Raw genomic sequence first — 17835 nt, forward strand, 5'->3', positions numbered from 1 at the left:
GAGCTGGTGGTTTGGGAGAAGATGCTTTCATAAGGGCTTTAACATTTTGTTTTGGTATCTGAAGAGCTTTCTGTCTGACTGCCCTCTGCCACGCCAGGTACCTGGATAGGTCAGGCCAGAGAGCCTCACTAAATGCCTTGCCTGGGGCTGTGCATTTTTTGCTTTTGTTCTGGTTTTTGTATTGGGTTTTGGGTTTTGTTTTTGTTTTTATTTTTTCGGGGGGGACCGGTGATGGAGGGGTTTTGGGGGGTTTGTTTGCTTGGTTTTTGTCTGATTTTTTTGGGGGGAGGGTTTGGTTTTTTTGGTTTTTTTTTGGTTTGGTTTGGATTTTTTTTATTTTGTAATTATTTGTTTCTTAAGAAGGCTAGAAAGAGTCTAAACAGAGTGATATTTTGTCACACAGCACTAATTCAGTTACTTGAAGCGAGACATGCAGAGGTTATTTGCTTCCTCTAGTTACTAAAGTAAATAAATCGCGTTTTGATTAAGTGCTGGGCGATGAAGGCAACATTGTACAATATCCCCCGGCAGACGCTTACATTTCCAAGATAAGATACACGGCCGAAAAGGCTGATGAACTACAGGCTTTCACACGAAACTACTACTACTACACTGCTAAAAATACCACCTAGCCATACTTGCTAAAATAAACATTTATATGCACAGATAATCCCCACGCTTCGATGTAGAAACCGGCGGGTGGTGGAGAACTGCTAGAAAAATCTGCACCAGAAAGTGCTGAACCTGCAGGGCTCCTTTTAGGGGCTCTTCCCTGGCATCATTCCAAACCATTGGCAGGAGCTGGGACACATTGGGAAGTGGGAGCCAGTTCAGGCTGCACATCCCAAAACACACAACCAGCAAGAACAATAATAGAAATAAAGGGCCACGCAGCTGCTGCCAGGGCTGGAGCCCCTCTGCTCTGGAGCCAGGCTGGGAGAGCTGGGGCTGCTCCCCTGCACAAGAGAAGGCTCCAGGGAGAGCTGAGAGCCCCTGGCAGGGCCTAAAGGGGCTCCAGGAGAGCTGCCCAGGGACTGGGGACAAGGCCTGCAGGGACAGCACCCAGGCAATGGCTTCCCAGTGCCAGAGGGCAGGCCCAGCTGGGATATTGGGAAGGAATTGCTGGCTGGGAGGGTGGGCAGGCCCTGGCACAGGGTGCCCAGAGCAGCTGGGGCTGCCCCTGGATCCCTGCAGTGTCCAAGGCCAGGCTGGACAGGGCTTGCAGCAGCCTGGGACACTGGAAGGTGCTCCTGTCCATGACAGGGGGTGGCACTGGAAGGGCTTTAAGTTCCAACCCAAACCACTCTGTGATTCTATGCAATTTTTTTATTATTATTATTTTTTTAATATATATTTGTTTTAGGCAGAAGAAAAGCTTTAGTAAATATTTTCACATCATAATTTTCATGCCGATGAGAGCATATCAGACCAAGATAATAGGAGTCTCATTTCCTCTTAGGAAACTAAATGAGAAATGAGGCCTGGAAAGAAGCTGGTGAAGTCAGCTAGTCTGTCACCCGGCTCCCTGGGGCATCACCCACAGGAAACACGGTTTCTGTTTTCTTCAGGGACAGTGTGCTAAGAAACAAAAATCCCTCTCAGTGAGCTCCCACCTCCATGAATTTCTTCTTGAGACAAAGGCCATGTTCCATGTATGGTAGGTAGACTTATTCTGACATAAATATGTTTCTGGACTACAAAAAGTATTTATTTATTTTTCTGAAGTGTGAGAAGATGGGACACTGGGTAGTCCTTTGCCAGACAAAATGGATTCCAGAATCCAAAACATTTTAATGTGGGACACCAGAAGCTAGTCAAGTGTTCTATGTGATAATTTGAGTTCCAGATTGCTTAGGGTGGAAAGAGACCTTAATATCATCACTGCTACGGGACAGAACACTTTTCTCTAGAGCAGGTTGCTCCAAGACGTATTTCTGCTCAAAGATATTATATCATTTAAGTATTTTGCAACACTTTAACTCTGTTTTTCTGCCTATTTTTTTTGTCCCTGGCATGGGAAGGCTGCACCATGGCCTTGAGACAAAACAGTGCAGCCCCCGGAGCCGGAGAGGAATAGCTGCAAGTGCTTACACAAGAAGGGCTCATCAGGTAGCTCTGAATGAAAAACATGCCAAAATCATGTACTGGGGCTCAGTACATACAAACCTTGGAATAAAGATAAGCCAGCCTAACCATCTGGAAACGTATGTCATATGATAGTACATGCAACTTGGGTTTCGCTCTTAAATCCTCCTGTCCCCAAAAAAGAAAATGAAGTTAACTCTAAACATGTTTCTTCTTCTACTAAAAACATCTAAATTGGAAAGTCCTTGAGCAAGCTGTTCCTTTTCTATTTCCAAATCTTAAAGCAAGTAGAACCATCAATGCCCCCCAAAAGTTAACAATTGAATTCTGCCAAGGAGATGCAAGGAGACAGGTCACCCTTCAATACTAGGTATTTATTTTCTTGTATTAAGTGTTCCTAGTAGAAGAGTGAAAGAAAATAGCTCAATTTTTGCCTTTCAAAATGTCACTTCTAAGAATCATTTTTTCAGTTCCAGGAAAGATCAATCACATTATTGCTGGCAGTAAGTAGCACTCCCACAAGCTGTTAAATTCTTTACCTGCAGACGAGTGGCTCTTGAATAGCTAAAAAACCCTGTTTCCTGCCTTTTGAAGATATGAAAGAGACTCAAAAGGATTATGAAATCACTGTAGCAGATAACCTTCAGACAACAGCATCATCAAAAGGCAAGGATAAACAACAAAATTCATCCAACATCTAACTGTGTAACGTCAATAAGTTCCAACTGGAGAAGAATGGCCTTCAGCAAAGCCAGGTTCTACAAGGAATATTATTGGTGGGTGTAAGGAAAGGAAATATCATGACTGGCAGCAGCAGTATATACATTAACATATGTCTTTAATAGCACATGACACTTCCAAGGAAAGGAACCACAATTAAAACAATTTTAAATATTAACAAATGTACCAGCATGATATAGAAGTGTTTCTCAGTTTAAAATAAAAATATCCTGCAGTCTAGACTGGGAGTCTGGGGCCAAAAACTCCTGGGGTCACCCTGTCCAGAAGAGACAAGCTCACCTGAAAGAAGATGGAGAAAGGGTCTGTTTGTTCTGCACATCCTACAATCACCTATGACCACCTGAAAAGATTTTTGTTTGGTTACTCTTTCATTAAAGTCCTTAAGTCCAAGTCCTATGCATGAGGTATGCCCTGGGACTGAAATTGGGCTGCCCCTCTTTCTTCCCTGGTCTTTCCCCCCAGGATCTCTCCCCTTTGCTGCTCACTGCCCTCACAGCTGGCCCATGATTATCCATCTTGCAGCAAATGAGGGAAACAATGTGTTTGTGCTATTGCATAGACCAAACCCAAATGTCCAGGCACCAGACACTTCTATCTTTAAAGGTGTTCTAGCCACAACAAAAGTTTAAGCTTTAAAGCGTTCTCTGATATCAGTAAAAGCTGATGATGCTCTACCTCCCATGGGAGTAAACCTTGTTTCCAGGCGTATTGAAGTACTTCAGGTTATTTTGATGTCTCTTTTAAAATTATCCCACTGGACACTTGCTTTGACTGGGTATACTAGGTTTACACAGCATTCCACAAAATACGAGACTACAGCACTAGGTAACTCAGTCTTCTGCTTCTGGCTTCATCTCACCCATAATATTCTGAAAATTCACAAGTAAATCATAATTGGTGGTATTTATGATCTATCAGTGTTACCACCCTGACATTCCTGGAGGATTTCTTCCTCCTCAAGAGGCAGCAGTACCTGATCCATGGATGGCTCAGTATCCAGGTGGGAGGGCATGGCAACAGAGGGCCATGGACCAACACCCTGGAAGTGAAAAGGAGATGGTCAGACTCGAGGTCTTACTGGCAGGGCTAATGAGTATCAGAAAAAATATCCTCCCAGCAGTGTGGGCTTTGATTTCCAACAGACAGATGCTCCTACATTTCTAGCTCACTCCACTTGGGAGAGGGGTTTGAACTACAGAGAAGGAAGAGTTTAGAAGTCAGTACCTCATGTATTTCCTGAGCAAGGAGTGTCTGGGTGCCATGGTACAATTCTGCTGCTAACTCCTCTGAGCATAGGCAACACCAATTTAGCCCTAACCAGTCTCAACTGGAAGGCTAAATCTGCTGAAAAGGTTTTAATTAAGAGCTATTCACCTGGAGCCAGACTTGATAAGTGTTTGCCCCTATGACCAAACCAAAAACAAGGGCAGATCAGGCCACTCAGGAGCCACTCAGGACAGTAAAATACATGATGGCAAACAAGTAAACTTTCATTTGTCTTTTGATCACAGTCCAGATGCTTTTCTGTTCTGTGTCATCAACATCACTCCATGACCAGCTCTGGATAAGTGAAGATGAGCAAAGGACAGCCTGTGCTTGAGTTCCCAGAGGATGAACCATGCACCAGCAGGTAACAGCAAGCCAAAAATTTGAGATTAACATTCTGATGGCTCATATTTTGTCCGTCATCACTGACAGAGGACTTGTAGAAAGATGTCTCACCTGCAGTGACAAATGAACTCATGCTTTGAAGCTAACAGTTTCCCTTGAATTGCTCTCATTATTCTGTGCCTTAGACTGCCAACACCGTATGTACATCTTCTTTTTGAGCCAAACCTACCAGAATGACTGGATTTTATATTATATCACTAAGTGGCAGGATGAGATAATGATACGTGTCCCCTTTACATGCCATTTTCCACAGGGCCCAGAAGGGATCATCATACTTTATTTTATGATCAACGGGTCATTCATCTATATCTGCTTTGAAGCCACAATAGACATTTTGCCAATCACTAATAGAAACTAAATAAACACAGCCAAACAGAGTCATCTATCTGTGTGGTGAGTAATTGTGAGGGGTTCCTCTTTAAATAGATGCCTAAGTAAATATAGAAATATCATTTTACAAATGCTGGCTCAATAAGAGGTGTTGGGGAACTACAAAGAAGGGTCATCTCACTTAGGTATGTACACAGAGAAGTGCAAACGTAGTCCTAATACCATTATCAAGCACATACCGAAAAAATTTAATTTGGCTTTTATTGCCCCCTGTGTGCATTCTTCAGTGTACCATATTCATGATGGAAAAGTGCCTTTTTATTTCTAAAGCCTCGTCCACAAAAATGACCTTTTTATTGAATATTTTCGTTCTAGCAGGCAGCAGTTTATTTCCCAAGGAGGCTGTTGGGGGACTATTTCATATATAAGAGTTTGTGTGAGGGTTATAACGCATGTGATGACGGGTTATAATGCAGATGTATGATCTTTCTAGATCCTCTCTCTGCCTCTCCCCCTGTCTGTGTTTATTAATGACCCTGTAGCTCTGAGCCCGAAGCACTGGGTGTTCTGGCTGACGCAAGTTGTTTTGCTCTCAAGGGCAATCCTCCCTCCTGTGTCCTTGGGGCACAGTATTCGCCCTCAGGTGTCAGGCTGTGCCGTGGGTCCAGAGGTGTAGGTTTCTCGGTGCCATATGGAGCTCCCTGCTACCTGCAGCACAGCAATCTAAATATTAAGGATGCGTTGGTTTGGAAAGTTCAGCCCCCGGTGAGCAATACTCAGTTAACTGCAGGAAGAGGGAAGTAGAAATCGGGAAGAGGAAGCAATGGGGATTCATAAAGGGTTTCAAATGCTTCTGTAATCGTCTGCAGATCAGACAGAGGCTGGTGACTCCCACTAAGGCCTGCCAGCACATAGCCACGATGCCTCACCTGGCGACCTGAGTGGGACTGAAGGATTTATCTCCAGACAAATGATGGAGATGGTGGTAGAGAGGTAACAGGCAGACATGAAAATCAGTGTGGCACAGGAAATTGCTTCCAGGCAGGAAACTTTGCCTCCCAAATCTGTAGGAAGAAGGAAAGAGTTCTCCTAGCCTTACTGATGTTTGAGCATTGACTGTCATTGTATTTCTGCTGTTCTTCACTTCCCCTCCACAGCTCAGTCTGTTCAACCTCGACAACTCACAGCCTCCTCTCTTCCTATCAATAAAACCCTTGAACTAGAAAGGAAGAAAAAACACAGACATTTTGCAATACCTCTGTAAAAAATGAGGTTCCAGGAGACAAAGAGTCAGGATTCCTGGGACTTGCACCCACAGAGAGGGAGATGGCAATAGGACACAGGTCTTTGCAAGAGGACATCCTGATTTTTTCAGCTGCCAGGGGCTCAGAGCTTGGAAGAATCACATGCTGAAATAGCACATCGTTCTTTGTGTTCTGTCAAATGGGGACAGACATTTTTTAGTTAAATGGCTGCTTTGTCTGCCTGCTGACACTCAGTGGCAGCTGTGGCTAGAGATATGGGCTGGGCACAGACCAGACTGTGGGCAGGAGAGGAGGGGGGATTGTGCCCCTGTGCTGAGGTGAGACCCCACCTGCAGAGCTGCCCCAGCCCTGGGCAACACCAGCACAAGGACGTGGAGCTGCTGGAGCCAGCCCAGAGGAGGCCACGCAGCTGCTGCCAGGGCTGGAGCCCCTCTGCTCTGGAGCCAGGCTGGGAGAGCTGGGGCTGCTCCCCTGCACAAGAGAAGGCTCCAGGGAGAGCTGAGAGCCCCTGGCAGGGCCTAAAGGGGCTCCAGGAGAGCTGCCCAGGGACTGGGGACAAGGCCTGCAGGGACAGCACCCAGGCAATGGCTTCCCAGTGCCAGAGGGCAGGCCCAGCTGGGATATTGGGAAGGAATTGCTGGCTGGGAGGGAGGGCAGGATCCCGGCAGTGTTCAAGGACTGGTTGGATGGGGCTTGGAGCAGCCTGGGATGATGGAAGATGTTCCAACCCACAGTAGGGGGTGGAATGTAATAATTTTCAAGGTCCATGGCAGGGGGTGGAATGGGATGATCTTCAAGGTCCTTTCCAACCAAAACCATTCCCCATGAAGACAGCTGGTCCCAGCTGGGCAGTGGCACCATCTCCCCTGTGCAGCTGCAGACCTCCCAGGATAGACTAATTTGTTGGGTCCCAAAGTAGCAATCCCCAAAACAAACCTGTCTGAGCTGCAGCGCATCCCTCACCCGTGCCTTACCCCGTGTCCACCTGGACCACCCAGCTCCCTGGGCATCTCCTGGGTGGAGATGGCTCCCACATGGGGCTATCAGCCATACTGCAATGGGTGTCCAGGAGAAAGAATTGCTCTCTGAAAGGGTTCTCCTCTCAGAGACCCTCAGGAAATACTAAAAAATATTAGATCGGAAATCCAGCTTTCTTCTGTCAAAATACATGAGGTGAATGCCATCCAATGCATGGTCTAGCCAGGCTAGTGCCACTAGTGAAATAAATGTTTTCAAACAGTGATTGAGGCATTGAGTTTTTCCTACCCAGCCTGGTGAGCAGAGATGAAGTGCCTTGGCAGATGCTGGAACAGAAATCCACACTGCCCTCAGGGGCGCGTATAATGGCATGGGATTTTTGTACATTACAGCATTCCTTTAACACCATGTCATCTAATGACAGACTTTCTTCTCTTTTTCAGGGGGTAGGGAGATAGAAATTAGGTTTGTTATATGGCTTCCTCCCTCTGAGCTGTTTCTCAGTCTAGTTTTCAGATAGACCATGGATTATGTGTTAACTGTGAATAAAAAAATTAGTTCTGCCTTGTAGTAGTAGGTGCCCTTTGGAGTCTGGAAGGGGAGTAACTGCACCTGCTCTGCCCTGTAGCAATAACACAGAGAGGTAATAACCTGTTAGTAAGCACAGTGATAGCTGGGTAAACTGAGGAATGGGGCTGGCTCAAGGGACAGTGGGCACAGGTTGTGACAGCCTGGAGGTGGCAGCAGGTGGGGCTGCCAAGGGTGAAGGGTGGCAGGGAGAGGAGGAAGAGGAGGACCACGAGGAAGAAGCAGCAGGGAATCCCCAGCCCCATGGAGGCTGAGACTGGCATGGTCTGAGCAGGGCAGCACCACAGGCTGAGGAGTTTTTGTGTGTTCTGCAATGTCCCCTCTGCTGGCACTGCTGGGGCACCTCCAGTGCTGGGACAGCTCTGGGCCCCTCAGCACAGGAGAGACACCGAGGGGCTGGAGCGTGTCCAGGGCAGGGAACGGAGCTGGGGAAGGGGCTGGAGCCCCAGGAGCGGCTGAGGGAGCTGGGAAAGGGGCTCAGCCTGGAGAAAAGGAGGCTCAGGGGGCCCTTGTGGCTCTGCACAACTCCCTGCCAGGAGGGGACAGCCGGGGGGGTCGGGCTGTGCTGCCAGGGAACAGGGACAGGAGGAGAGGGAACGGCCTCAGGCTGGGCCAGGGCAGGGACAGGGGGGACATGAAGAAAAATTTCTCCATGGAAAGGGCTGTCCAGCCCTGACACAGCTGCTCAGGGTGGTGGAAGAGTCCTCATCCCTGGAAGGATTTAAAAGCTGTGTGGATGTGGCACCTGGGGACAGGGGATAGAGGTGGCCTGGGTAGTGTTGGGGAAATAGTTGGACTCAGTGATCTTGGGGGACAATTACAACCTAAACAATTCTCTGATTTTATACATATTACCACATACTTCCCATTGTTCAACTGCAAGATGCTCCTGAACTATGGCATGGCTCACATCCTTTATCCCAGGGCTGCATCCCAGCCAGTGCTGTGTAGGAGCCCTGATGGGGACAGAGGGTGTGAGCTGCAGCAGGACCCTGTAGGCAGGGAGGCAGCACTTAAAATAGTTCAGGTGTACAGAAAATGAATCCTTCCTTCTGGGACTCTGAGTAGTTTTGTGTTCTTGGTAAGTCAAAGCAATTAAGAGAGCTTTCTGGCTTTATTTAATCTAATTTACCACATTTTTCTGTAATGAACATGTTGCAGAATAGTTTAACTAGTCCGGACTAAAAGCACTTTCAGAACAGTACCAATTTACCTCACCTGCTGTTCTGTGGACTGATGTGAGACAGAGGGAGATGATGCACTGAGACTCAACTTAGGTCTCGCCAGAGGGATCAGGACAACATGTCATGATGTTTCTAGCTGTGACCCAAGAAGCTGAGACCTTGCAGTCTGTCCTTTTTATCATAGGAAGTGTCCAAGGTCAGGTTGGATGGGGCTTGGAGAAACCTGATCTAGTGGAAGGTGTCCCTGCCCATGGCAGGGGGTGGGACTGGATGGGCTTTAAAATCCCTTCCAGCCCAGACCATCCCAGGATCCTGTGATCTTCCCATCGGACCGAGTGCTGGTGGAGAAGCCCTGAGAGCTCTGAACTCCCACTGACAGACACTCTTTGGAGGTGAGACTACTCTTTGTAGGAGTCAGTACGATCTTGAGAAACCTGAGCTGCTGACTTCCTAGCACATCAGCACGAACAGAGAGAGTAACAATACTAATAATAAATAATAATAATAGTAATAATAGTACTTAGCACATAAGGACAATAGCTGTGGGGCTGTGAATGGGGTGGTTCTTTCAAAGCACTGTTTATGGTGCCTGTGATATCAGAAAGTCTGTCAGGAGGTCTGCTGCTCAGATTTCTTAAGGGCTTTAGGAGGTGGTAATTGTCTCACTTTTGCTTTAATCACCGTGTTAATTATGGTTTTAAACAATGGCTATAAAGTCATCCTTTAATTCTTTGTGAAGTGCTCTTCCCTGTCTCTGTGATTTGGGAGGCAGGTGAGTACTGGAAAGCATTGGGATGAGGTCACAATTAAGTACCCTCACTAGGACCAGCAAACAAATGAAAATCTTTTTAATTTTGCTGATTGTAATTGATACACTTCAATATCTAAAGTCTTTCTCTGAACTTGAAGGCACAGTTAGTGTAGGATCCATTACTATGATCTTTTCCTCTATGCTGTAAATCAATTTCCTTCTCTGTTCCATATGTGCTGTTGAGTGGTTTGATTTTGTGGTGTTAAATTATGCCAGAAAACCTCCCAAAAATCATAAAATGAAAAAAAAAAAAAAAAGGGGGTGTCTCCAGTACCCCTTGGATATTTCAGGCCTAAAGTTACTTCTATGTCTTTTAAAAAAACCTCAGATATTAACAGGTATGGGAGATGGTGAGCCATGTTCTGCAATCTCTAGAAGAGCCACGGGTGTCTCAGTCAGCACAGCTGTTTTTACCTCCTCACAGAATATGTAATTTTTCCTCTTAAATGAAAAGAACAAGTCTGGGCCTCCTTTGGATTAATCATTGCTATCAGATGGCGTGCCTTCTTCCCTCCAGATAAAATGAATGTGCAGGTTTGGGTAATGTGCTTTTGAAAATCCAATCTTTAAATTACACTTTACTTCTAATACTTATTTTTTTCCTTCACTTTATGCAATTTGGATTGTGAAATCAGGGAAGTCAGTTCCTGTCCAATCCTATATTTCTTGTTTACCTGAAACTCCCTTACTTGAAGTTGAAAGAAATTTTCTCATCCTGAAGGTAGTGACTATCAGGGAGAGTTTCAGTTTTATTTTAGTGCTAGCTACTCTCCCATTCTCAAGCAATTTCCATCACTTGGAAATTTCAGAGAAAAAAATCAATTCCCAGCAGGTTGCTTTTCCTGGAACAAAGCCATGTGCAAGACTGTCATGAAAGCATTTCTGTTGGGTTTAATGTTTGTAAAAAGTTATTAAAGAATCCCAACCCTACATTTAGACAAATGAGGACTTTTCAATTATCTGTTTTAATACACTGGCTCTACTAATTCATAAATTATCGGGTATGAGGAGCTATTCCTACTGTCTAGACTACCCACCTGAGTAACTCGGGGCAGAAAGACTCCCTGCACCCGTACAGGTTTAAACCAGCTGGAGCTCATCTGCTGAATACCACCAAAACCTCATTTCACAATTATTATTGACAAAACATCCACCACAACCAGTGGTTAATTACTCCACCTGGATCATTACTGTTGAAAAACGATGCTTCACTTCTCAGTTGTGCCCTACTAGCACAGCATCTACCTTTCCTTTTTTTCACCCATGCAGGTATTTCGTGACTAAGTCATTGCAGATAAAAAGACATTACTTGCCTCAGCTGTCCTGATTTTGAAGCATCTTTTAATTATTTGCATGAATCTTCCCCCTTCTCTCTCACACACCTCAGAAAGGCATATCACATATAAGTCCAAGGTATTGTAATCTTGACCTATAATGCTCCCAGAGAACTGGAATATAAAGAAGCATCTAACAATTGTGTTATTTTTAAGTGAGTATTTGTATTGGATCTGAGCAAGAGAAGTCCAGACTGTGTTCCTTGCAGCAGACTTGTGCAGTGCAGCAGCGATATTCCACATGGAAAAGGTCAGGGCTTCATAAAGTCCTTGATTGCAGATGTCTGATAGTTGGATTATTTTTTTATGTCAAGCTGTAGGTCAGAAAGAAGAACACTGATGCTGAACAACTCACCATAAACATGAGAATTTTCTTTTTACAACAGGCCAGTCCCTGTCTGTGACTGGACAAAGATTTCCATTAGTGTCACAGGGAGTTTTGCTTGGTAAAGTCTGTGAAAAACATAGGCTGTTATATTGCCATCTGTGAGGACATGACTAATGTTTGAGGGAGAGAAATCAGCTCCACAGTGCATCTGGCCAGGCCACTGCAATAAATACAGAGAGACACATAAATGATGGTAAGGTTACGACCTATCCCATTAAAAAGGAAGGAACTCCAAAATTACACCCCTACCTGCCAGCAATAGGAAGTACAGAAGCTGGAGTTTTTCCTCTTGCCTTGCTTGCTACTCTCCCATCCCTTTTACAACTATTTCCTTCTGCCAAAAAGGGTTTGGGGTGGTTTTGTTTGATTTTAGTGAGGGAGTTGTGGTCTCCTCCCGCTGGTAAACTGATCTGCACGTCAGTGGCACCTCAGTCTCCTTTTCTGGGTAAGAGGAAGAGCACATCCCTGCCTTGTGGCTGCATCTGAGTAGCCCATCTCTCAGCAGCTGATAAAGTCCCCTAAAGCCAGAATTCAGGGACTGGCTTGATAACAATGGGACTAAAATGCTGCTTTTAAGTGATGAACACCCCACCCTTCCCCAGTGCTCCTGGGCATTGGTGTTGCAATGTTGTATATGCCAGAGTCCAGGAGGCAGTGGATCCTCTCTTGGGATACACCCTGAGGTCCTAGAATCGAGGAAGCACAGAATAGTTTGGGTTGGGAGGGATCTTAAAGATCCTCTGGTTCCAGTCTCCCTGCCATGGGTAGGTCTGCAGGTAAATGTGGCCGAAACCAGAAAGCCTTGGTCTCCTCTGAGGTGCCAGGAGGAGGAATCACAGGGTAACAAATACCCCTACTTCTCATGTCAGCCCCAGCTCTTTCCACACAGCCCATTGTCTGATCCAGATATCCCCATAGGTAACTACAAATAAAACATTGCAGTTCATGCAAATGTACTTACTTGAAATAAAGAGGATTTGGATTTACACTACTGAGATTGAAACACTGAAAGAAGGATACCAGCTATACACTCCACATGTGCTTATCTTTGAAGTGCTTTAGCAGAGCCACTTTGCTGTTACAGAAAGAAAAAATTCACTTTTTGAGAGCTAACACAGCAAACCAAATCTGAAAACTTGTATTACTAATTTGGACATCTGAAACACAGAAGTACAGGTAATACAATATAAATGAAGAGTTACAACTAAAGTGGTGCATTAACATTGCGTATCTTTTATTAACATTGAGTCAGACTTTGCTAGATCCTAAGGAGCTAGGTGCAGGTAAATGCCAAAGGCACTGGGATCTCTGGGTTGGACTGCTGGAGGAAGAAGCCAGCCTTTTTCTCAGCATAGCATGTCCCAGTGAAAGGGATTTTCAAGCTTTCCTTTATCTGTAAAATCAAATATTGCAGCTGTCTCCATTCCTCCCCTTTACATCTTCCCTCCAACAGTCCTGTGTTTCCTCTGCCTGGGCTGTGGCTCCCAAATTACACCGTGTTCTCCTGCCCAGCTCCACCATCATCCCTTCCCAGACTGTCTGACCTAAATCCCTCTCACCTCCTGGCTGTAAATCCCACTGGTGACATTTGTCAGGAGCTGGGCTGACCCTTGGCCCCACTGGTGACACAGCACTGCTGCCATGGGTTATTTGAGGGGCAGAGCTGTGGCAGCCCTGTGGACACTGAGTATATCAGTGAGTGACCACCAGAGAGGGCACAGAGGGCAGGCACTGCTCCTGTGGCCCACCTTGGCTTGTCGTGGCCATGGGACACCAGATCCTTTTTGCCAGCAGCACTTTCCCTCTGACAGCATCCTATGCTCACTCTTCCTTTCCCTGCAGCACACTGGGTCCTGATCCCTTCACCATCTACATTCCTCTTTGATGGATGCAGTTACACCAGCATCTTACATTGCAAACAGCAAATTCGCCTACTGAAATTAGGGAGACATATAGTTTTAATATGTATCCATATATATAATTTCCTTTATGTTGGCGCAAGGGAGACTGCCCTGTGTTTAACCCCCTTCTAGCTACCAAACCTAAACACTACAACATCTGTGTGGTCAGCTGGTAAAGCTAACAAAATTTCAGCCAGCAAAGCACATAATCAGGGTCAGGCATGTGTGAGTGCCCTGATGAATCAAAATATTCCCATCTTGGAATGAGCCCCCCAGGGACAGCACTGGTGCCTCTCACAGCTACCGGTGGACATTTGATTTGGATCGTCCACCATCCATTTGGATGGCCACCAGGGCTCAAGAGAGGAATGGTTTTCCCTATGGCTGGTGAAAAAAGGCAAGGATACATCTCATCTCATCATGCTTTTTTCTTATTTTTCCCACAAAATGGTGTGGGCTGGGAGGGACATAAAAATTCACCTCATACTAACCCTTTCTTTCATGGGCAGGAGCACCTTCCAGTGTCCCAGGCTGCTGCAAGCCCTGTCCAGCCTGGCCTTGGACACTGCAGGGATCCAGGGGCAGCCCCAGCTGCTCTGGGCACCCTGTGCCAGGGCCTGCCCACCCTCCCAGCCAGCAATTCCTTCCCAATATCCCAGCTGGGCCTGCCCTCTGGCACTGGGAAGCCATTGCCTGGGTGCTGTCCCTGCAGGCCTTGTCCCCAGTCCCTGGGCAGCTCTCCTGGAGCCCCTTTAGGCCCTGCCAGGGGCTCTCAGCTCTCCCTGGAGCCTTCTCTTGTGCAGGGGAGCAGCCCCAGCTCTCCCAGCCTGGCTCCAGAGCAGAGGGGCTCCAGCCCTGGCAGCAGCTGCGTGGCCTCCTCTGGGCTGGCTCCAGCAGGCCCATGTCCCTCTGCTGTTGGACCCCAGAGGTGGGAGCAGTGACTTTTCCCTTGTACCCAGTTTTACTGAATCCTTTTCCAGCAGACCAGCCTTGGAATCGCTGCCAGCAACCAGGAGCACCAGCTCTGAAATGGTGATTTTAGCTCGCAGAGCTGTGTGACAGGAGTGAGCATGAGATCCTTGTCTCCCTGCACCTCTCACCACACAGGGAGGTTGCCTGAAGAATGCTTTTCTTTCCAGACCCTAGGTCTCATAGCTTGAATCTGCTCACTTGACATGAGCTACTGGAGTGGAAGGAGACTGGCTACAGCCAAAACGGCTTCATAACCCAGACTTTGAACATTGCTTGAGAGCTCTGCTCTCAAAATAATGCATAAAAATAGAAGCAGGGCCACAAGCTTAGCAATTCCTAATGTGCACAAAAGGATGGGAGAGTGCCAGGAGCCAGCCTGCGCTGCCTCTGCCCTGCCTTCAGCCTGGCTTGTTCTCTCCTACCTCCCCTGACTGGCTTTTCACTGCTGTGAAAAGGAGAGACATACCCCCAAAAGAGCAAAGTGTGTTTGTTATTGACCCTCGCCTGGAAAGTGTATGAAGAGGGATCAGCTCTGTTTGTTTGTGCCCGGTAATGATGTCAGGAAAAGGGGTTTTTTTTCCAAGTCTGGTTTTATCCCCTTTGTTGGAAGTGCCTTTGGTGAGTCTCACACCCTGGTGCTGTTAGCAAAACAATTAGGTTAACAGTGCCTTGGCTCCAACTGTCTGTCAAAGGCTGAATTGCAATGCAAATTAACTCGGCTTTAGCTCTTCAAAGCCAGCTGGGTTCAGGAAAGGTCCCCAGAAACCCCCGTGAGAATGGAGGTCTGGGGCTGGGGAGGGTGGGTTCGGAGGGATTTTACATCCAGGACCGAAAGTGTTTGGCAGGAGGGATGCAATACGTTGTGCAAACACAGTATCCAAATGCAATACATTGTATAAATCCTTTCAACACTCTAAAGAGAGGCAGGGAGAGAGTTTTCAGCAGGGCCAGAAGTGACAGGACAAGGGGTGATGGTTTTAAACTAAATTAGGGGAGATTCAGACTTTGTAGAAGGAGAGAATTGCTGGCTGGGAGGGTGGGCAGGCCCTGGCACAGGGTGCCCAGAGCAGCTGGGGCTGCCCCTGGATCCCTGCAGTGTCCAAGGCCAGGCTGGACAGGGCTGGAGAAACCTGGTCAGGTGGAAGGTGTCCCAGACCTGACAGACGAGGTGGAACAAAATGAGCTTTAAGGTCCCTTCCAGTCTAAACAATTCTTGAATTCTATGACTCAAACATATTTTATTTCTCCTCAGGGATTAATAGTGCCCTTCATGCATTTCAGGACAGGCTTCTGGCCCAGGGTGACATTCAAGCAGTACATCCAGAGCAGGGCAGGCTGTGGGTATCACCCTGCTTTCCAAGCGTCCCCTCAGCCCAGGTCCCGTTCCCATCCTTATCAGCTTCATTATGCTTATTTCTGTATTTTCCATATGGGCACATACATATGGTCTGTTTAAACAAGTTTGCAGGGTTAATTGGAAAGCAGTGCTTTATCAGTTATTTAATATTTAGCACTTCTGGGGCAATTTTCACCTGCAGAGATCACAAAACCAGGCAAGTGCTGATGGCCCAGCAATACCTATGGGAAACAAGAGGTGCGAAAGACCAGGTCCCTACTCACAGGAAAATGCAGGTGCCCAAGGTCACCTGGAGAACCTATGGCAGGGCCAAAAAATTATATTAACTCCTGGATCCCATTCCTGTCCTCCACCTTTTCACAGCATACACCACACCGTGCTTTTTGTCACTTCCTTCATGACAAAAAAGTAATCACAGCTGTCAGTGCTGAGGCAAGTGGAGCTACAAAGGGGAAAATAAAAAAAAAGAGAACTTAATCTCATTTCCAACAGCCTGGCATGCTTTGAAAAATTAAGAAGTATAATGTATGGATTAATGGACATGTACAGCATGTCTTTCACCAGCAAACAGTGGAATGAGACCAAATACATCACAGGGGAAAGAGATTGAGGTTCTCTGATGAACTGAAGCTGTAGGAAAAGATGTTGAGCTAAAAATATTACCCAAATTCCATTTTTCAGGGTGCAGAAGGCATAATTTTAAAAGCAGTGGTACTTTTTTGCATGCGCAGAACCAAGTGCTGATGCTGCTCTGATTTGGTCCCTGCTATCACTTGAAGACTGTAGAGCTGTGCCCTAGGCTTCCCTCCTGACTTAAATTATTTGGAGGTGAAGCAAGGTGTCTATTGCCTTCTTCAGACTCTGGCTTTGTAATGAGGATTCCTAAATTATTCTTTCTGATGCCAGCAAGTAACATTCTTCCCTTCCCCAGTGTTTTTCCAACTACTTATCTGGATTTTGAGCAGATTTTGTACCTGGCTAGGTACAGTCTGTTGAACATTTAATAAGCTTGCCCCCAAATCTAGCCACTTCCAGACTAATTTAGATCCAGATTCTGCAAATGCCAGGCCTGTTTGTAGCATCCCTGACCTGCCCATGTGAATATATGCACAACTTGGCTCTTAAATTATCCCTGCCCTCCTGCCTACCCCAAATTCAGAGATCCAGGCCATGCACCCCTGGGTTACCCTGCCTGCACGGGATGTTAGTTTCATGTGTGCTCTATCAGGTGTCACGTTTAGTTGGGCCGTATTCATTTTGGATTTGGCTTTGACTTTGGATTCGAACTGGACTTGCTTATAGCAGCCATGATTTAAGAGTCCTGGCTCCTACTTCCGGCACGATAACTGCCTCAGAGAGTGACCTTAAAGCAACTCATCCGCCCGCAGTTATTCTGTGAAAAAGGAGCTGCTCCTCCGTGGGAGTGCGTGCAGGACGGGGACCCCTGGGGAGTTCTGCTGCCCTGCCAAGCCTGGCGCTAGGAAGTCTGGCCGGACTTCCCAGCTCGGCCGCAGAGCGCACCAAGGCTGGACGAGAGCGCAGCCTCTTGGTGGCTCAGTTTTCCTCACCCTCTGCAGGTCCAGAATTGGGATGGGGGAATCAGCGGAGCGCGCAGGGTGCCAGGGGTTGTTACCGCTAGTAGTACCCGTAAGGAGAGTACGGGAGTGCAACATGCCCGTCATTTCTGCTTCGTGTTTGGAATCGGACTGTACCGAGCCTCCATGGAGTATTTTCCTGTCCTTTGGTGACAGGTGCTGTAAAAGCACAAATTCTTATTTATTACTATTTATTATTATTTATTATTATTATTATTATGAATATTTATTATTGTTATTATTGTTGTTGTTACTGCTTTTTGTGATGTGCCCTTGTTCGATACCCACTGCCATATAAATTTTTAAAATTTTTACGCTGATTTGGTTTTAATATTCCAACATTTGCAGCGAGCACCGGCACACCCCAGCCCCGGGAACTCCCCACCCTGTGCCCCGCGGGGTGCGGGGGGGGGACACCCCAAGTCTCCCCGCACCCCCCAACCCAGGAGCAGGTAAGAAGGGACGCATCGGGAGGGGGGGCGCGGCAGTGGGGGGGTTGGGGAGGGGACACGCGGACCCACAACCTCCCCGCAACCCGAGCCGCCTCTTGCGCAAGGCGGTTGGAGATAAATATAATATATAGATATATTTATTTATTTTTTTTCCCCCGGAGCGACACGGTGTCTAGACGCCCA

The sequence above is a fragment of the Parus major genome, chromosome Z, assembly GCF_001522545.3.
Source record: "Parus major isolate Abel chromosome Z, Parus_major1.1, whole genome shotgun sequence".
Taxonomy (NCBI): Eukaryota; Metazoa; Chordata; class Aves; order Passeriformes; family Paridae; genus Parus; species Parus major.